Raw genomic sequence first — 21,680 nt, 5'->3', positions numbered from 1 at the left:
AATAGATTAAAATAAAACTCAATTTATTGGACAGTAGTCGGAATTCATTGATCTAATGCACAGAAGTTGTAAAACATTCACAAGGTAGGCATATTCTAAATTGTCTACCAATACAGTGGTATGATGTCTGTAGTATTTTCTGCCAGACGCCAACAATTTACCACTTAATTGTGGTAAATGTTTGCATCTCACATTAGAAGGACTCATTCTGAGAGTGAAAATCACTGCAGTAACCATAGACGTGCTATGAGATCACATTATCCATGATTCAGATCACTGATGTGTGAATAGACAGAGACCTGGTGAGCTTAGGAAACCAGCTGGGCTCTCAGGGCTGTGGGACACAGTGAGGTGTGTGCTCTTCAGCCAGCAGGGGGCATTGTGGGACTGCCCTGTGATCTCTACACAGAGGCTCAGTGATGATCTTGAACTCAAAGGAGCCTGGGCCTGGGGACTGAGCCCTATGCCCCTGATAGGGACTCAGCTGCTGTGTCCTCTCAGGCCTGACAGAATCCCCTGAGCAGGGACATGTGGGTTGTGTCAGCAGGTGCTTCCTCCTAGTGTTCTCCCCAGGGGGTGAAGCCAACCCTCATCCTCCCCAGTGTGTGATGTGAGCTGAGCTCCAGCACCAGGGCTCAGCGAGGGGCTGGGCAGTCACTGGATGGACCACATTTGCATGGACAGCCCTCCTGTTGCAGAGGGTGGAGGAGAAACGGAGGCCAGGAGCAGCTCACCCCACTGTGGGGACCAGAGGCTGTGTCACCATGGCCTGGACTCCTCTCCTCTTCATGCTCCTGTCTCACTGCACAGGTAGGGACTGGCCTCAGGGACACAAGGTAGCCCCAAATGACTCTTCCCATGCTCAGCATTTTAAGAAATTTTTTCCCACTTTTTCCATTTTTAGTCCCGTCACTTATGAGTGTCTCTGTTTACAGGTTCCCGGTCCCTCCCTATGCTGACCCAGACACCCTCCCTCAATGCATCTCCTAGAACAGCCAGAATCAAATGCACCTGAGCAGTGACATCAGTGTTGGTGGTTATAGCATATACTGGTACCAGCAGAAGCCAGGAAGCCCTCCCCGGTATCTGCTGAAGGTTCTACTCAGACTCAGATAAACACCAGGGCTCCAGGATCGCCAGCCGCTTCTCTGGATCTGATGATGCCTCGGCCAGCACAGGGCTTCTGCTCACCTCTGGGCTGCAGCCTGAGGACGAGGCTGACTATTACTGTGCAAACTGGCACAGTGGTGCTGGTCACAGTGACACAGACACATGGGAAAGTGGGACAAATACCTCAGCCTGCTCAGACCCCTCGTCTCTGACTCTCTTCCCATTTAAAATAACTGGAGGGGCACCTGGGTGGCTCAGCCGATTTAGTGTCTGACTCTTGATCTCAGCTCACATCATGACTCCTGGTTAGTGAGATTGAGTCCCAAGTCAAGCTCTGTACTGACAGCATTTAGCCTGTTTGGGATTCTCTCTCTCCCTCTCTCTGCCCCTCCCCCACTCATGCTCCTGCTCTCTCTCTCCAGATAAATAAATAAACTTAAAAAAATAACTGGAAGGCACACTGACTGTACTTGGAAATAGCTTCTAGATCACAATGTCCTTCTTCCCACTTTCCTATTCAACCTCTTTGTAGTCTCAGGAAAACAACAACAACAACAACAACAATAACAAAATACAAGCAACAACAACAAAAAAACCATGATGATGCAAAGACTTTGGTGATCCAAGTGTAAAAATCAGAACCTGTTGAACTGGCTTTTTTTCTCTTTACAAAGGCAAGTCAACTTTCCTTAGTTTTCTCAGTCAGAGTCTGCGGACCGTTGGACAGTCCTCCACAGAATGGATTCTGTTCCTCCAGGAGTCAGAGCAGAGACCCTCCCTTCCCTCCAGGCTCCTGTGCTCAGGGCTGGCTGAGTAGCTCTGTGTGCCAAGCCCAAAGTACTAAGATTGGTGCTGAGTAAGGACTAAAAAGAGGAGAAATCCCAGGCACAGGGCTGGCCTGGCACCCGGGCTAGCTACCTGCCCTTGGGTTGTGATATCAGGCGATGGTGCTTAGCCCTGGGAGGAGCTTTGGGTGTCAGATTAGCAAACCTCCCAGTGGGGCTTGTGAGGGTAAGGAGGAGGCTCAACCACTGCTACAAAATGCTGAGCCTGTTCTCGGGAAAGTGGGTGAAGTGGATCCCACAGATGTGAGTTTCCCCCAGCTGCCACCATCACGCCCTGGGGGCACCTTGTGGCTGGTTTCCTGAGCTCACAGACCCTGATTGTGAGCTCCTTTCCTGCTGCATCAGTTCTCATCGGTGATCCATGCAGTAGAAAGGCTGTGGGGCATCATGAGAAAGATCTCCCCCATCTGTGCACAAAGGAAGATGTTACCCTAAGAGAAATAAGTCCTACAAAAAAGGCAAATGCTGCATGATCTCATTTATATGTAGAATCTACAGGAGAAAATAGTTTTAAAAATTACTGTAAAATTTTACTGATGATGATGAGTTAGAATAGGGTAACATATAAGCGTGGGGAGGATATTTGCATGAGGACAGCTCCTTAAATATATTTTATTTTCAACTCATAATTTATAATTATGAAAATAAACAGCAAAATTTACTCTTTTAATCACACTTTAAAGTGCAGTTCAGAGGCACTAAGCATCTGCACAGTGAGTGTTTTGTAACCATCACGACTTTCCATTTCCAGAACTTTTTCATTATTCCCGGCACTCAGCAGGGGAATGGGTAACCTGGATATGACAGAGGAGCCAGGGCTCCAGAAGCCCATGCCAATGCAAGAAGCAGCAGAGAGAAGAAGGCACCTCCCTTGGGGGCTCTTGGCAGGTGTGCCTGACTCATGTGAAAGCATTCTTTGGGCTGTGTTTCTTACCCCAGATTAACCATGTGAATGCACGCTGCCCTCCATAGCATGGGTATCAATGTGTCCCATTACAGGGGGTCCAGCACTTCCAGCTTTTTCTCCCAAAGTGTGTCAAGACACTTCAGTGACAACCTGAGAATTTGGGTCATCTTCTGGATGAGTCATGCACATTCTTATCTGAATCCCCACCAAACTCCATGTCAGCTGTCTTCCTGAGACGTCACAAAGGCCCTGTTTTCAGCTCACTTGTTCCCTGGTGATCAAGGGGAACTTGCATTACTTTCTGGTCTTTTTATTCTGTGGCATCTCTCTATGTGTGCCTTTCTAGGTCACTACCATACTGTTTTCATTATTATAGCTTTGTCGTATAATTTAAAGGAAGAAGTATGTTGCCTCCTCCTTAGTTCTTCTTTCTCAAGATTGCTTTGGCAGTTTGAGGTCTTTTCTGGCTCTATAAAATTCAGGGTTTTGGGTTTTTTGGGTTGTTTTTGTTTTTGTTTTGCTATTTCTGTGAAAAATGCCATAGGAATTTTCATAGGAATTGCCTTGAATCTATAGATTGTTTTGGGTAGCATGGACATATTAAGGTTACTTTTGTTGTGGAAAACACTGGATTTAGGAATTACCTGGAGGTTGTGTGTGAGGCATAAGGATGTGTCTAAGATGACACCTGTGTCTGTGGTTAAGAATTTAGATGGATGATGACTGCCCAAAGGAAAGAAGAGATACATGTTTTAGCCATAGAGTAAAAAAGGAGATATTTGGGGGCGCCTGGGTGGCGCAGTCGGTTAGGCGTCCGACTTCAGCCAGGTCACGATCTCGCGGTCCGTGAGTTTGAGCCCCGCGTCAGGCTCTGGGCTGATGGCTCAGAGCCTGGAGCCTGTTTCCGATTCTGTGTCTCCCTCTCTCTCTGCCCCTACCCCGTTCATGCTCTGTCTCTCTCTGTCCCAAAAATAAATAAACGTTGAAAAAAAATTAAAAAAAAAAAAGGAGATATTTGTATTTTTTTCCTGTTTTCTTTGCTGATGTATTTTTTAATTCAAAATTGTTTGCCGAGCACCAACTAAGTATGATCAGCAAGCTCCAGATAGTGCTGCAAGGAGCAAAAAAAATTGTGAAGGTGATGGACACATGTTGGATTTTTATCTGACTCACTATGAAAGACAGTGATCAGATGTGTTATGTGAAGTTCAAAGGGAAGCATTAATCATTTGTAGGAATAGGAAATCCAGTTCTGGTTGAGAGTTGTTGCAGTATATATACATTTATGTAACCATATCATATTTTATAACTTGTGTAGAGGTGGGTGGACAGGGTGACAGGCTGTCTGAAGTCCAGAGATTCCCTCTCTGCTCAGCTCCAGGATGTCCCTCCCAGTCATAGGTGAGTCTGGAGACTGAGACAGCAGGGGGCACTGTGGGCCTGCCCTTGAGGGTCTATGTGGGGGAGGGATCTCAACTGAGCACCCAGGCCTGGAGCCCTGCCTTGTGCCCTGTGCTCTGTGCTCACTGGGGCCCTGGGGAGGCTACCTAGTCCCACCCAACACTCAGCTGTCACCAAATTCAGCCCTAGAGACCCCAGGGGAAAGAGTGATTTGCATGAAGGCTTCCTCGCTGCTTTCCCAAGAGGGATAAGAGAGGCTTTGTGCAGGTCTGTCACTTGTGGGCTCAGAACCACAGCCTGGGGCATCTCCACTATGGCCTGGACCCCTTTCCTCTTCACTGTCCTTGCTCTCTGCTCAGGTGACTGGCTGTGGAAAGCAGGGGGACTGATTATGGGCTATCACTGGTCTTCTTCTTGCCCCCTTTTCTTGAGAACACGCTGTGGGCAATACCATGAGATTCACCTGTGTGTGTGTCCACTGCTCTGTTGCAGGATCCTGGGCACAGCCTACGCTGACACAGGAAGCCTCCATGTCAGGGTCTGTGGGACAGAAGGTCACCCTCACCTGCACTGGAAACAGCAACAATGTTGGGTCATATTATGTGGGCTGGTACCAACAGATTTCTCACGGTGTCCCCAAAACTGTGATGCTCGGAAGTACTAGACCCTCGGGGATCCCAGCTCGGTTCTCTGGCTCTGACTCTGGGAACACGGCCTCTTTGATTATCTCGGGCCTGCAGCCTGAGGACGAGGCTGATTATTACTGCTCAACGTGGGACAAAAGCATCAAAGCTGACACAGAGCTGCAGGCCCATGGGGACCTGAGACAAAAACCTGCCCCTGTTCCCCATGGTTACCCCCATGACTTCCTGTGACAAACAAACAGGGACACCGTGGAGACCCTGAAGGGTCTGACTCTGAGCCCAGAGGAATTTTAAGGAGTTAGTGATAGAAGCTTCTTCTCATGTTGTATTTTCAAAAAACAAAACAAGTCTATTACGGTAATTTACATGCCATAAAGTTCAATCATTTAAATTGTATAATTCAGCAGTCTGTAGTATTAGTATACTTATATAGTATACTTATATAGTAGTCTCAGTATATTTACTGAGCTTGGCCACCACCATCGTGATCAAATTGAGAACATTTCCATCACCTGCAGAAATAATCCACCAGCAGTCAGGCCATTGCCCGTCCCCACCCCCCGCCTGGCCCTCCCACCCCTGCAGTCAACCCTTTGCAGCCACCAATCCTTCTGGTCTGCAGTGATCTTCCTATTGTGCACATTTCATAGGTGCTGAATCACACAGCAGGTGTCATTCCAAGTTCTCCATTCACTGGCATTAGGAGTGTGGGCAATGTGTGGGGGCATGACCACTGCCTCTAAATATAGGGAATGCTTCATGTATAGACATGTCCATCTTGCACAGAGTCCATGCTAAACTATCTAGATGTCTCCAACTTTAATACAGAGCCTACTGAAATAGCAGACCTATTTTTCTATAGTGGTGTATTTTTTTTAATTTGTATTTTCCAATGTCTATTACCCCCATTGTCAGTTTTAATTTTTTATATTTTTGCATCCTCCATTTTGGTTCAATAATTTAGCCAGTACTGTTTTACTCTTATGAAAAGTAATATTATGTATTAATTAGTCCGTTTTTCCTGTTTTCATCTCATATACTTTTGCTTATGGTGAGAAATGGGCTATGTCTTCTTTCCCTTTTTCCTATTCCTTTGTGTCTGGAAGACGCTAAATGTATCCTTTCCCCTCTTTTCCATCACTGAATTGTTTCCAGGCTCCCTTCCTAACTTTCTCACCCCATCTGCCCACAGCACTGCATCTGAAACATCCTGTCTCCCTCCTGCTCTCCCTGGATTCCCATCCAATTGGCAGGGCTCAGGTGTCCCTACGTGCTGTCCTGTATTTTCACACCTTAGGGGACTTTCTCCTGTGACAGTGGTTCAGGCCATTGCTAGTTTTCCCCTTCTGTCTCCCACAGACTTTTTTGTCCTGACTCTTCTTTCCACTAAAGCTCATCACTTATGGTGTGAACATGAGAACCAGTCTGTCAGGATTCTGTAATCCATTTTTATAATGGAGTTATTCATCCATTTATAATGATTTATTAATAGGTTTTCACTTCTAGGTTGTATGAATTTGGTACATGATCTGCATCATGCTTTACTGAAGGTGTGAATTTTGCAGTTTCTTCTTTGATGTTAATTGTTTATGTAAACACATAATTATGAGCTGTGATGGGTGTTTCTAATTTCATTGCTGGGTATTACCTTAGCACCAGAATTTTCCATATTTGTAAATATCAAAAAAAAAAAACATACTAAAAGTCACTTCTTGAAAACTTAGATGCAGGTTTAAAAAAATAAATTGTTTTATTTCATTTTTTTACCTTGTATCTAACATTGACATAAAAAGTAAAAGTTATCAAAGAATGTTGGTGACCAATACTACTTAATATTCCTCTTCAACCTCTTATCAATACAAAATGAATGGAACTAAAGGGAGAAGTAAAGTGTAATGAGAAGGATACAGGTTTTACTTTTTTAAGTTTATTTATTTATTTTGTGAGAGAGAGAGAGAGAGAGAGAGAGAGAGAAAGCAATGGAGGGTCAAAGAGAAAAGAAAGGGAGAGAATACCAAGAACTCTCTGAGCTGTCAGCACAGAGCCCAACCCGGGGCTCAATCCCACGAACCATGAGATTATCACCTAAGCCAAAATCTAGAGTGAGCCACTTAAACTACTGAGCCACCCAAGCCCCCAATTTTTTTTATTTGAGAGAAGCAATGTATATTACATAGTGAGCTCAGGGTATTTAGTTTAAAAATATTTTGCTGATTCAGTAGAATCATTAGAAATACATAAAATAAGTTTTATTTATTATTTTTCATAATGATTTAAAGAAGAAATATGCTTTTTCATAAGTTAAAAATAATGAAAGTGATCCCAATGATATTACCAAAAAGGTAAAGGTTCTGAGTATACATTTTGAGACATGTGCAATCTGTATGTATTTAAAAAAAAAAAAAAAAAACGTGAGGAGGGGCCAAGATGGCAGAGCAGCATGAAAGTTTTTTGTGTTTCTCATCCCTGAAATGCAGCTAGATGGACACCAAGCCATTTTGCAGACCTAGAAAATTGATCTGAGGGTTAACTCAACATCTGCACAACTTGAACCACAGAAATCCTCAGGTACGTGGCGCGGAGAGGTGAACTAGGGGAGAGAGAAACCACGAGGGTAGGGAGCTGTTTTTGCTTGCTGGAGAGAGGACAGAGAAGTGGGGGGAGTACAGGAAAAGCATTCCCCCCAAAAGCAGCTGAAGAGAAAGAGAAAGAGTGGAAACACCCATAAAGGAATTAAGACAAAAGGGAGAAAGGACAAAGGAAAGGGTTCGGATACCATTAATACTATACGAACAGGAAATGTAGAGTCTGAAGCTTCATAGCTCTATACCTGGTGGAGCTCTGGGGGGAAAGACGAATCCCCAGGAACAGACAGCAAAGTCCAAGTGGTCTTTAGGCCACGTGGGCAGAAGTGGTTTCCCTGCTGAGAAGACATTTAGTAGAGGCTGTGTGGCCTCCCCACAGGCAAAGGTCCCAGCAGACCCCAAAGAACAGCCACCTTTGGCAGTGTTGGAACAAGGATGTTAAGAGGCAGCGAAGCCTGGCTCCAGATGCGTGTTGTGATTCACCATAATCCCTGAAACACTGCTGCTACACAATAGCACGAACTTTTTCAGGGACAGGCTGGCACCCGGCCATTGCTTGGTGAGACCGTCCCCCAAAGGGTCTGAGTGGGTCAGCCGTAGGGCACTCAGAAGTGAGGGGTTTGGAAACACAGCCCCATCTGAGATAAAACTCAGGAGGGAGGTGCCACCTGGCAGGCTGACAACTTGGTCACAGACAGGGTAGAAGTGGGCGGTGGAAAGAGGCTGGAGGCAAAGGAGGGGGCTTGATTGCCAGTCGGCGAGAGCACAGAGTTCTGATACCAGAGACTGGGTAGCTGGGTGACGCCATTTTCACCTCTCTCACGTATGCACATACATGCATACATGAGCCACAAAGATCCACCCCAGTAAACTAAGCAGCACCATCTAGTGGAGAATGGAATCGTTACACCAAACCCCATCCAACTGTGCTAACCATGCTCTAGAGGATCAAAACAAGTCTCTCTGCCTGCGTAGTGTAGGGAATATAAAGTGCTTCATATTTCACTTCTAGGGGAAAATGGATGTAATGTCAATCATATTTCATTCTGTTCGCTGGGCCATCTATTTAATTTCTTTTCCTTTTCTCTTATTATTATGGAATACCGAAAGAGAAAAAAATTTGCTTTTATTTTCCATTTAAATAAAAAAAAGATTGTTCTTTAAGCTTTTCTAGTATTTTTTTTACTGTTTCGTAAAATTTTTAAATTCTATTTTACTTTCATCATTTCATTTCATTTCATTCTATTTTATGGTATTCATTTTTTTAAAGTTTTTGAACATTTTCCCTTTTTTCCTACTTTTTTCTCCTGGAGTCCAGCTCCGGCAGGTCCAGGGGTTCCCGAAGGATGGACGGCATCAGTGAAAATAAAACAAAACTAAAATAAAAAATTAAAAATTAAAAACTAAAATAAAAATAAAAAATAAAAATGGACACAGACAACAGCAGTGTGTTGAACTGGCCGATTTATTGTAGCAAACGTGGCATTATATATGCTAGTGATTTCCTTGTAACATACGTCATCTATGTTTTTCTAACATTACCTAATTTTGAAAATGTTCCTATGTGTAATCAACCTTGAAGAAATAACATGGTGATTTTCTCATAATGTTCCCACATACCCTTTGATTATTGATTACTTTCTTACATTAATCCATTATGCATCTGCATTTATCTGTAATTATCCACAGTCGATAAAGCATTTGCTTTGCTGTTCTCATGAAAGGCCATCCATTTCTCAACACCTCAAGTGGAACAGTTACAGGGACATGACCTCCCACCCACATGAGGCCAGAACAATGTGTTTGCCTTGGTCTGAGGTGCCAGGAAGGGGCCGATAGGGTCTTAGAAACCCATGCCTCACACATTCTCACAGAGACAATGCACCTAGGAATTAGTGAACCATTCTGTACCAAAACTGACTAGGTTCAGTCATCATCTGGAATGCCTCTGGGAGGCCAGGTGGGCCTAGGGGTTGAAGTCACCTGTGCCCAGAGATATACTCCTTAGTTGCCAGAGTGGGGCTTTCAAATCCATATGTCTCTCCTTTGTTGGCTGCCTCTGCTGGCAAATGCATGAGGCTATCCTTCCTGTAAGTACAGGAGTCTCCATAGGGGATGGCAAGGGCTAAATGTAAGGCCACACAATATGTTGCAGAACCTTGTTTTCTACCCTAATGGTTCTTTTCCCAGGGGGTCTGCTGAGGGCAATTCCCCACAGACAATACCCCAAGTACTTAAGGCCAAATTACCTAAAAGCAGGAGTACAAGAAGCTTCCCTGTCTGTGGGCCGCCTTGCAGTCACCAATCCGTCCACAGTCCAGGCCTTGCCACTCAGGCTGGGATAGCTCGGCTTCCAGCATTTTTCTTTTCTTTTCTTTCCCTTCTTCCTCTATTCTATCAAGCTTCTTTCAACAACCAGACTAAAACACACCTAGGATCTAGCATTCTTTATTTGATTTTTTGTGTTGTTTTTAATTTTTATTATTTATTTTATTAGTTCTTTTTCTGTCTTCAGAATAACAAAATAAAGGAATTCACCCTAAGAAAGAACACAAAGAAATGACAGCCAAGGACTTAATCAACACATTTACAAGCAAGATGTCTGAACCAAAATTTAGAATCACAATAATAAGAATACTAGCTGGGGTTGAAAAAAGCATAGAATTCCTTTCTGTGGACATAAAATAAGTAAAAGCTAGTCAGGACAAAATTAAAAATGCTATAACTGAGATGCAATCTCGAATGGATGTTGCAGAGGCAAAGATGGATGAATCAGAGCAGTGAATCAGTGATTTAGAGGACAAACTTATGGAAAATAATGAAGCAGGAAAAAAAGAAGGAAACTAAAAAAAAAGAGCATGATGTAAGAATTAGAAAACTCAGTGACTCATTAAAAACAAATAACCTCCAAATCATAGGGGCCCCAGAAGATGAAGAGAAAGAAAAGGGGGTAGAAGGTTTATGTGGGCAAATCATAGCAGAAAACTTTCCTAACCTGAGGAAAGACACAGACATCAAAATCCAGGAACACAGAGAACTCCCATTAGATTCAACAAAAACCAACCATCAATAAGGCATATCATAGTCAAATTCACAAAATACACAGACAAGAAAAGAATTATGAAAGCAGCAAGGGAAAAATGTCCTTAACCTACAAGGGAAGACAGATCAGGTTTGCAGCAGACCTATCCACAGAAACTTGGCAGGCCACATGGGAGTGGCAGGATATATTCGATGTGCTGAATCAGAAAAATATGGAGCCAAGAATTCTTTATCCAGCAAGGCTGTCATTCAAAGTAGAAGGAGAGATAAAAAGTTTCCCAGACAAACAAAAACTAAAGGACATGCATTTTCCCACATACTGCTTTCGAATACTGTTCTCCAGGGAAGAGATGTAGGCTTCTTTGGAGAAATGCTTAATTCCCAAATCAGGAATTACACAGGGTGAGCACATAGCACCTTGTAGGGTCAGAAACTGAAGACTCCTTCCAAACAAACACAAGCATATCAATGCAAACCCGCCACACACACCCATGTGTGCACACACATACACACAATGACAACGTTTGTCTAGGAGCTCATGAGGCAATTTAAAGGGCTCCCGTTGGGTGAAACTGGAAAGGCTTGAGCAACCAATTATGTGTAATGGCATTGGGTTAAAACTCAAAGTCTAAAATATCTGTCCATGATTCAAAATGTTAACTGGTTATACAAATGAATAAATGGAGGGAGAAGAGACACATTCCCATGCAGATAGTTCAAGGAACAAATTCTTGGCCCTGAAGAATGATAGGAATAATCCCCTCTCAGTACGTGTGGACAAAGACTTCAAAACAAGGAGATTCAGAGAAAGCTTCACAGAAAGAGAAGCTTATGGAGACATCACATCTAAATGTAGCAAGGAATTTTGAACTGGATCTGAGAACAGGAAAGGGACATGAGGTAAAAACCAAGAAAATGTGAATAAACTGTGGACATTAATTATTATGGTTTAAACTTGTCTCCACCTATTTCTATGATAAAATGTTTCAGGATGTGACCTTGCATAGAAATAGGGTTGATGCAGATGTAATCAGCTGAAGGCAAGAGCAGTGAGATGTACTGGCAGGTGTCATATTCCTTTCCTCTCTTTGGTTTTCCTCTGATTTTGTTTGAGTGATGCTGAAGTGCAGCTCATAGTTTATAATATTTTATTATTTCATTTATTTGTTATGTGTTTTTTGCTTTTTTAAAAACACTGGCGGGGCGCCTGGGTGGCTCAGTCGGTTAAGCGGCCGACTTCAGCTCAGGTCACGATCTCGCGGTCCGTGAGTTCGAGCCCCGCGTCAGGCTCTGGGCTGATGGCTCAGAGCCTGGAGCCTGTTTCAGATTCTGTGTCTCCCTCTCTCTGACCCTTCCCCGTTCATGCTCTGTCTCTCTCTGTCTCAAAAATAAATAAATGTTAAAAAAAAAATTAAAAAAAAAAAACACTGGCTACTCCATTCTACAGAATGAGATTTACACATAAGCAAAATTAATTAGACTGTGAGCAGGGAACACGGGCCAATGTTAGCTCCGGGAGATCCTGTTAGGAACTGAAGAATAAAAACAAGATATTAAAAGTTTGTTTGAATGTTCTGATTCTTGGTGTGAGAATTACCTCACTTACCTACAATTTCCACATTCATTTAGCATAAGTGCTCATAGATAAGACTTGTTTTGACAACAACCTGACCAGTTAGGTGGGGTTTCTGAGCTATATTTTTAAGAAGTGACTCAACCCAAATCTGATATGATAAACATTACAGGAAGAGATGTACCATTGCACAGAACAAACACGTTTGTATGAAGAATCCTGAGCAAGAAGACCCTCAGGGAAGAGAATAGTAAAAAACTGGGGAAGAGGGATCTCGAGGCTAAAAGTGAGGTCTCAGCAGCTGAATTCTGGAGAAATCTCCCCCTGGCCTGGATCCTTCTGCCCTTCACCCTCTTCATCAATCACTGGCCAAGGAGGGTTTTCGGAGCAAATGAAAGGATGTGTGGGACACATTTTTAGCACTTTTCCTCCTGGCATTCAGCATAAATGGTCAGTCATTTTGTATCTGGTTATGAAAATAAAAATGTAACTATATGTGTGTATGTATATAGGCATGGATGAGCATATATAATGTTTATTATATTTTATGTTAATACATTGATGTGTCTATATAATATGTATATATCAAATATAACGTACAGTTTCGAATCAGTAATAAAATATTTTCATTCAGGACACTTGGGTGGCTCAGTCTGTTAAGTGTCCAACTCTTGATATTGGCTCAGGTCATGATCTCATGGTTCATGAGAAAGACATCTATCAGTGTGGAGCCTGCTCTCTCTCTCTCTCTCTCTCTCTGCCCCTCCCCTACTTGTATGTTTGTATGCTCACTCTAAATTAATTAATTAAATTTAAAAAATATCTTTACTCAAAATAAGAGCAAGGCAGAAAACATCATGAGAGACTGCTAACAAACATGCAAGAAAACTTCCAAAAACTTTTATTTATTTTTTTTTAAGAATTTTTTCAACGTTTATTTATTTTTGGGACAGAGAGAGACAGAGCATGAATGGGGGAGGGGCAGAGAGAGAGGGAGACACAGAATCGGAAACAGGCTCCAGGCTCTGAGCCATCAGCCCAGAGCCTGACGCGGGGCTCGAACTCACGGACCGGGAGATCATGACCTGGCTGAAGTCGGACGCTTAACCGACTGCGCCACCCAGGCGCCCCTCCAAAAACTTTTAAATAGAGAGCACATGACCCAAACTCATTTCTAATCCTAAAAAATCCATGGTGCACGATCCAACATGAGCAATATGAGATATGAAAATTCTAGGATATTCCAACGTTTTAACATAGACGCAGAGTCCTGAGCATATGGACAAAAAGAATCCATCATCAATTGGTACAATTCCCTTTGACCTCCAGGGAGGAATTAGGCTGAAAGCAGGGCCCTTGCAGGGTCTCTGGAGGGGAGAGTACAGGGATTGAGCAGGGGCTGCAGACAAGCGGAAACAATGGGTCATATGTCCAACGCCCTAGTAAGATTCTTGGGCTCTCACTGTCGGTTCCTGAGACACTTTGGGAGAGAAAGATGGGGATACTGGGCACACTGACAAAAGACACAACGCCGTTCTAGTCCAGGGTGGGCAGCAAACAACGTGGTAATGCTGAATAAAAAGCACAGACCAAACGGAACTCTTACCTGGGTCTGGCTACATTTCCAAGGGCCACAAGGGGGGTTACTCTCTTCTTTCTGCTGCTTCCTGTATCCTCATGGGCTCCTGGAACCCTGGATTCTTCTGTAACTCCCAGTTTGTAGGATCTACTATTCACTCCTGGATAAGGAGAAAAGGGGGTGTGTTCCATGGGTACACAGTTCCTGTTTGGAATTATGAAAGGACTGGAAAGGGACAGTGGTGGTGGTGCACAGTATCGTGAGTGTGCATAGAGCCACTGAATTGTACAGCTAAAGTGGTTAAAGTTTAGAAGTTTGCATTTATGCATATTTTGCCACAACTAGAAAATTACCAGCTCAAAGTCCAAGTGTCTTCATTAAGACGTGATAGAACAATCTGTCCTCTATTCCCCTTACCAGATCCATCTCCTGCCTTTCCCTGTCTATGACCCACACCTGCTCATGTTCAGCTTCCATGTCACTTGTGCTAATTACATCAGGAAGCCTGGTGCTGTTACCTAGGTCAGTCTTTGCGGTGTCAATACAATGTGGTTGACCTCCATGGGATCCAACAAAACAGCTCCAAGAAGACAAGGTGAATGGGCTCAGGCTTTTCAGGTATGGGGATTGAGGAAGTCCGGGCGTTCACTGAATCCGAAGCAAATCTAGAATGGGTAGCGGAGCAGGATTATGTGCATTGTCTGTGTCCTAGAGATACACTTCAGCAGCTGGGCCTGTCGTTCACACCGTTGAACGGTGTCTTAGAAGCTTCCAGCACTGGAAAGTGGTCAAAGAGCATCCAGGAGGAGCTGTTCCCAGGACTCACTCTATGAAGCTGGACGACCTGAGCAGTGGAGGGCGTGCACTGTCGTCATACAATGGTGCCCACCCAGTAGCTGTGTCAATAACCAACAAGTCTCCTATGTCCTTGGGTAAGGGATCACTCAAGTTCACTAACTCTTCCAAAGGCAGCCTACTTGCAATGACTAACTGATGCGTGGCTCCCTGAGTTTGCCCTCTGATCTCCCACCAGGACACAAAGGCCATTGCAGCGCCAGACTCACCACCGGAGTGACTGAGCTTGTTGCAACAGTACCATGGCACAAGTCCTTCCTCAGTTCCATTACCCATTCATTCCTCACTCCTGAACAGCTGGTGACCCCGAGAGGGTGCCCCATCATCTCTGCGGACAAAATCTCCATTTCAGTGACTGCAGCTCCGGAAAATTATAAGAATGAGGAAAATCTGATACAGGGATGTAGGCTGAAGAATGACTATCCCATGAACAGTGAAGTTCTGGCTGGGTTGTTGAGAGAGATTAGGGGCAGGGAGAGCGATACTCACCACCTGTGTGGATGTGTGGAGTAAGCACTCGGCTTGAAGAAGTCTCGCTTTATTTCAGAGAAGTCACAAAATACCTGTGACACATATCAGCATCTAATAAAGGATTGAAATAATGAGGAAAATTGAGGCAGAGACTTCTTTATTTTTTTAAGTTTATTTATCGAGAGAGAGAGAGAGAGAGAGAGAGAGAGAGAACACGTGCACCCAAACGGGGGAGGGGCAGAGGAAGAAGGAGGGAGAGAATCCCAAGCAGGCTCAGCACTTGTCAGCTCAGAGCCGGAGAACTCACAGCTGATCCATGAACCTTGAGATCATGACCTGGGCCAGGATCAAGAGTCTGACGCATAACTGACTGAGCCAGGGGTCCAGGAGCCCCGAGCCAGACTTCTTTATGCATATTTGTTTCTACTGCAAATTTAAGGTGATTTGAGGAAATATCCAGTTTTTTAATTAATTAATTAATTAATTATTTTATTACAAATTTTTTAAATGTTTATTTCATTTTTGAGAGAAACAGAGTGCAAGCGGGGTGGGGCAGACAGAGAGGGAGACACAGAATCCGAAGCAGTCTCCAGGCTCTGAGCTGTCAGCACAGAGCCCGATGAGGGGCTTGAACTCACAAACTGCGAGATCATGACATGGGCCAAAGTCAGACACTTAATCGACTGAGCCACCCAGGCACCCCTCTAGGTGTTGAAAGAGAAGTTTTCTCAGTAATAAAGAAACAAAAAATCTAATTAAAAATGTGAAGGATATGAATAAAGATAATACACAGATGGCAAATAAGCTTGAGAAAAGATGTTCAACATCACATATCATTAGAAAAGTGTAAAATAATACAGCAGTGAAATAGCATAGCACACGTATTAGAATGACCAAGTTCAACAACACAGATGGCATCACATGCTGGCCAGGATGTGGAGCTGGAACTCCCTTTCGGTGCTGGAGGGAACACAGGATAGTACAGTCACTTTCAAAAAAGAGTTTAGCAGTTTTCTTTTAAAAGTATATATTTCCTTACATTAACATCCGGCAACATGGCCCTTGGTATTTACCAAAAGGAGTTGAAAACAGTATGAACAAAAATTTAAAAAAAAACACAAGGACGTTTACCGTGGCTTTGCTCTTAACTGCCCAAATCTGGAAGCAGCAAGCTGGGATGCTTTTCACTAGGTGATGAATAATTAAACTATGGTGCATGCAAACAATGGAATATTGATCAACACTAGAAGGATCTGTGCCATGAAGCCATGAGAAGACAGAGAGGACATTTAGATGCACGTTGCTACGTGAAAGAAGCCAACCTGAAATGGCCACACGCTGTACGACTTCTGGAATGTAACATTGTCAGAAAAGGCAGATCTATTTGAAAATAAAAGTGTAAGTGGTGCCAGGGGTTGGAGGTAGGAAGGGATGTACAGCTGGAGCACAGAAGAGTTTTAGGGCAGTGGGAGTTCTCTGTGTGAGACCAAAATGAACATATATCACTGTACGTGTCTTAAACTTCTCGAATGTACACACCAAAAGTGAGCCTTGCTGTCGTAAGGTATAGACTTTGGGTCACAGTGACTTGCTGATGTTGGCTCATGGGTCAAAACAAGTGACCACACTGGTGCTGGAGGAGGACAATGGGAAAGACAGAGGTGGATGAGGGGGTTGGTGCGTGTGGGAACTCTGTAATTTACACTAGGTTTTTCTGTGACTTTCAAACTTCTATAAAACATTTAACTTCTATTGCTGTTTTTAAGTATTCAGTGGACAAGACCAAACATATGGGCAACTCTGGGCCTCGGGCAGCAGGGGGCGCTGTGGTTTACTCTGAGCGCTGTGTGCTCTGTCCCATCTGGGAGCCACCTGGCTCTGGTTCTCACCGGGGCTTAGCATCCGGGTACCAACAGGCTCCTGGGGAGCCCCAGGCCAGGCCCCAATGCTCTATCTCCACCAGCTCCCACGATGAACTTTCTAGGCAGGGGTCGGATTCAGGGTCCAGGCTGGGGCTGGTCAGTCAGGGGGAGGCGGCTGGTTTGTATGTAGTGTCTCCCACCCCACCCTGCCTCTTGGGCTCCTGGAGACAATAAGAGAGACACAGGGAGCCCAGACCCAACTATGGGACATTCACTACACTCTGCTGAGCAGGGGTCTCCTCCATGGCCTGGGCTCCTCTCCTGCTCACACTGCTGGCTCACTGTACAGGCAGCTGGAGGCTGGGGTCAGGGCTGGAGATGAGAGGACTATGGAACCATCTATGGGCCCTGTCCATTGACCCCTCTCTCTCACCCCGTGTCTCTCTCCTGACATCCAGGGTCCTGGGCCCAGTGTGTGCTGACTCAGTCATCTGCAGTGTCCGAGCCTGTGGGTCAGACTGTCACCACCCCCTGCACTGGAAGCAGCAGCAATGTTGGGGCTGGAGGTGTATCTTGGTACCAGAAGCTCCCGGGCAGAGGCGCCCCCAAACTTGTCATCTCTAACAGCACTGCTAGACCCTCGGGGGTCCCAGCCAGATTCTTGGGCTCCAGGTCAGGGAACATGGCCTCTCTGAGCATCGCTGGACTCCAGGCTGAAGACGAGGCTGATTATTACTGGTCAGTGCGGGACAAAAGTCTCAATGCTCACACAGAGCTCCAGGCCTGGGGGAAGTGAGACACTTAAACCTGCTGTTGCCTTTGATAATATCACCAGAACGTAAGCCCTGGGGATTCTGGTTCAAAATGGCGTCCCACTATAACTGTTTCCTTTTCTTACACATGATACTCATGGAGACTCTAAAAAGTTCAAACAAACAAACAAACAAAAATCTATATCAGTACTAAGAAACACTAATGTTACTAGTAAGTTCCCACTAGTGAAAGATGTGTAGAATGGACAGTGAAGTTCACCCAGGTAACAGCACCCAATATCATAATATGTCTTTGGAAAGATTCCATACGTATAATTTCAAGACAGACTGTAACCTGCAGCTTATCCCAGCCCCCGGGGGTTGCTTTTGCCTCCAAATGAGAAAGTCAAGGAAACTGCCGAACCTAATGAGGATCCTTCCTCCATAACAGAGATTTCATGGGAGATCAGCGTTTGTTCCCACCCAGAACCACAAGCAGCCAGGAGCTTAGAAAATGCATTGGGTGAATGTGCTGCTTGTAAAATAAAATGCCATCTCTCCGTCAACTATGCAACTGCCCTGGCAGTTAGTTCTACAGAAGGCACTCACATAGGGTGTTGTCGTTTCTTTCTGTTTTTCTTTTTTCTCCCCTTTGCTTTAGAGTCAAGCCACCCATCCCTGAGGGTCACAGAATACCCAGGACCCCTTCGATGGGCAGTAACCATTTCCTGTAAAATAAAAGTTGTGTTTATCAATTTTGTGAGTTTGTGTGTTTCTTTAAAAGGTACCTCGCTGTACTCTGCATCACAGGGTAAGTTTCCTGCTCCTTGTGAGGTCTTCTTGAAGCATGCTCTTAGTTTCTAATTAAAATACAGCAATGTTTTAGTTTGTTTTTGTGGCAATATTAAATCCTCTTGACAAAGCATAAGAGACTCTTTTTTTTTTTTTAATTTTTTTTTTCAACGTTTATTTATTTTTGGGACAGAGAGAGACAGAGCATGAACGGGGGAGGGGCAGAGAGAGAGGGAGACACAGAATCGGAAACAGGCTCCAGGCTCTGAGCCATCAGCCCAGAGCCTGACGCGGGGCTCGAACTCACGGACCGCGAGATCGTGACCTGAGCTGAAGTCGGACGCTTAACCGACTGCGCCACCCAGGCGCCCCAAAGCATAAGAGACTCTTAAAAACTGACAGCAAGCTGAGGGTTGATGGGGGGTGGGAGGGAGGGGAGGGTGGGTGATGGGTATTGAGGAGGGCACCTTTTGGGATGAGCATTGGGTGTTGTATGGAAACCAATTTGACAATAAATTTCATATATTGGAAAAAAAAGAAAGATTGGGCTCCTTTTATTTGTTTTATTCTTTAACACTTTTTTTTAATGTTTATTTAATTTTGAGAGAGATAGACAGAGCATGAGTGAGGAGGGGCAGAGAGAGGGAGACACAGAACTTGAAGCAGGCTCCAGGCTTCACACTGTCAGCACAGAGTCCCACGTGGGGCTTGAACTCACGAACTGAGAGATCATTAGATGATCAACCGACTGAGCCACCCATGCACCCTGGGCTCCTTTTAAAAGTGTTCAGTTCACTCATCCTAGAACCTGCAACTGTGCTTCATCCAGAGAAGAGAGACTTAGTAATCGTTGCTAAAATTCTCATGCAAGGGGTTTCTCCTGCAATAATCAACAGATGAAAGTGACAATGTGGCGATCCACACCTGGGGTTCAGCTGACTGTCAACACCATGCTAGCTAGCTGAGTGCCCAAAACCAGTCTTTATTATTTCAATACTTGAGTCCCTATTTTATTTTTTAAATATTTTTTAAATTTCTTTTTTTAATGTTTTTATTTATTTTTGAGACAGAGAGAGATAAAGCATGAGCAGGGGAGGGGCAGAGAGAGAGGGAGACACAGAATTTGAAGCAGGCTCTGGGCTCCGAGCTGCCAGCACAGAGCCCGACACGGGGCTCGAACTCACAGTCTGTGAGATCATGACCTGATCCGAAGTCAGACGCCCAACTGACTGAGACACCCAGGCGCCCCATGAGTTTATTTATTTATTTATTTAGAGAGAGAGAGAGAGAGAGAGAGAGCATGGGGTAGGGGCAGAGAGAAAGGGAGAGAGAATCCCAAGCGGGCTCTGCACTGTCTGCCCAGAGCCTGATACAGGATTCGAACCCACCAACTGGGAGATCATGACCTAAGTCAAAACTATGAGTCCAGGGCTTAACCGACTCAGCCACCCCGGTGCCCCGCTATTTTCTTCTAAAACAATTCATTTCTTAAAAACTGGAATTCGGGTTGAGACATGGGTTCAGTATTCATTTTCTATATGAGTACCATGATGGGAAATTACCAGGCAGGCTTTATATGTTTTGGTCAATTATTCTTTTAGTATTTTTCATTTTTATTTGTTTCTTCCTGCCAATACATATGTAGGAATACTTCATTCCCTAATGACAAATGATATTGAGCATCTGTTCATGCACTTATTTCCCCCCACTGTATCTTCTTTGGTGAACTTTGAGAATTTTCCTAAAGAAGTGTATTGCTTATTTATTTATTTTTCCAGTTTGTGTTTTATTGACTCCGATGCTCAAACCTTGACCATAGACTCCTGCAGCTATAGGGCTGCTCCAGGGATTGGGGATTGGATGGACCTGAGGAGCCCCTGCATCGGGAATGTGGAATGGCCGTGAGGGAGACTGGGGGTGGGGAGCCCCAGCAGATCTGAAGATCTCTGGGTGCAGAACTCAGGGTTGGCTGCACACTGACCTTCACCCACTCTTCCCAGTGCCCCCCACTTTCTGCACAGGGGACAGGCAGGGGACAGCGGAGGATTCGCTTTCTCTCTCTTCATATGCTAAGGTGTCTCCTCAAAGGATAGATCTGAGTCACACACACACACACACACACACACACACACACACACACACCAGGCCCCTGATCCACCTGCACTCATGCTTCCTTGGGCTTGTCCTCTCTGCACCTCCTTGTGCACCCAATATGAATATGAAGATTGTGAAGCTGAGAACCATGCTGGGGACAGTGGTGGCAGAGGCTCCGTGGCCTGGCAAGGTGCTGTCATGACACAGCCCCTCTCTGTCCTCAGTTGTTCTGTAGACACGTGTCAAATCCTCTGTCTCCCAGGGAGAGATCAAGGACTACAAAGGAGATGCGGAGCATGCAGTTGGGGTTGTCAGCCTCAGGTCAACTCAGAGACACAAAAGGTCAAGGCTGAAGGAGCTCATAGGTAAAACACCTTCTGGAGATGCAACAGGTGCCTGAATGACCCCCATTCCCTGTGGGTCTAGTACCCCTCACTCAAAAGCCGGCAGGGAGCTCCTGGGACATTCACAGATTCCAGCATGTTGGGAGTATGGTGAATAGCCCTGTGGGAAACCTAGAACAGATAGCCCATGAGTTCAAGATGGTCTGTGGTACAAGAGAACTGGGGGCTCGTTCTCCACAGCTACCAAATGTGGGGACAAATGTGGTGCTTGCTCTGGGCCTCTGTGGGCCCATGGGGGAGAACCACCAGGAGATTCTTTCCATCTTGCTCCAGACAGCCTCCCCAGGGTAGAATATTGGTTTGTAAGAATGCCCTGAATTTACCCATGAACCTGACTCTTGAGTTCTTTTCAATCCCCGGGCTGTTGTTCATTGAGATATGTTAACAAATACACCAACCTGTTGTGTTGAACAAGCTTGTCCTGGGGTGGGGGGGGGGGCGGGCAGTGTGGACAGGGCCTCTGAACTAGGAGTGTATGCAGATTGCATGATTGTTTCTCTGGGGTCATTGTTTTTCTGTGACAGATTATAAACTCTTGTCCCTTTGTGGTTAGTCGTCACCTGCTGTCACTTGCTTTGGCCACAAATACAGTGAGAAGAATCCTGTGCTGCTTGTGGACAAAGTGTTAAGAGCCCATGCTCACCGCAATCCTGGGTCTCCCCTTCTGCTTCCCTGACCCCCATTATGCCAAGGATGGCTCCTCATCCACTTCAGCATGAGAGGCACCTGAGTGTGTAGAGGCCAGAAGAGTCCACAGCTGCCTC

General features: G+C 44.9%; 2 protein-coding genes and 1 gene segment (V, D, J or C); all 3 read left to right on the top strand.

The window, feature by feature from the left end:
- Window positions 1-21,680, top strand: part of LOC123587584 (immunoglobulin lambda-1 light chain-like) — an 876,584-nt gene that overhangs the window by 141,830 nt on the left and 713,074 nt on the right. The gene's annotated exons all lie outside the window — the stretch shown is intronic.
- Window positions 1-21,680, top strand: part of LOC123587586 — a 1,001,573-nt gene that overhangs the window by 290,077 nt on the left and 689,816 nt on the right.
- The window catches only part of LOC123587588 (immunoglobulin lambda-1 light chain-like), an 824,513-nt gene that overhangs the window by 117,904 nt on the left and 684,929 nt on the right, over window positions 1-21,680 (top strand). The window lies entirely within an intron of this gene.

The sequence above is a fragment of the Leopardus geoffroyi genome, chromosome D3, assembly GCF_018350155.1.
Source record: "Leopardus geoffroyi isolate Oge1 chromosome D3, O.geoffroyi_Oge1_pat1.0, whole genome shotgun sequence".
Taxonomy (NCBI): Eukaryota; Metazoa; Chordata; class Mammalia; order Carnivora; family Felidae; genus Leopardus; species Leopardus geoffroyi.
The sequence above is the reverse complement of the archived record's forward strand: the minus strand, read 5'-3'. Positions and strand labels throughout refer to the sequence as shown.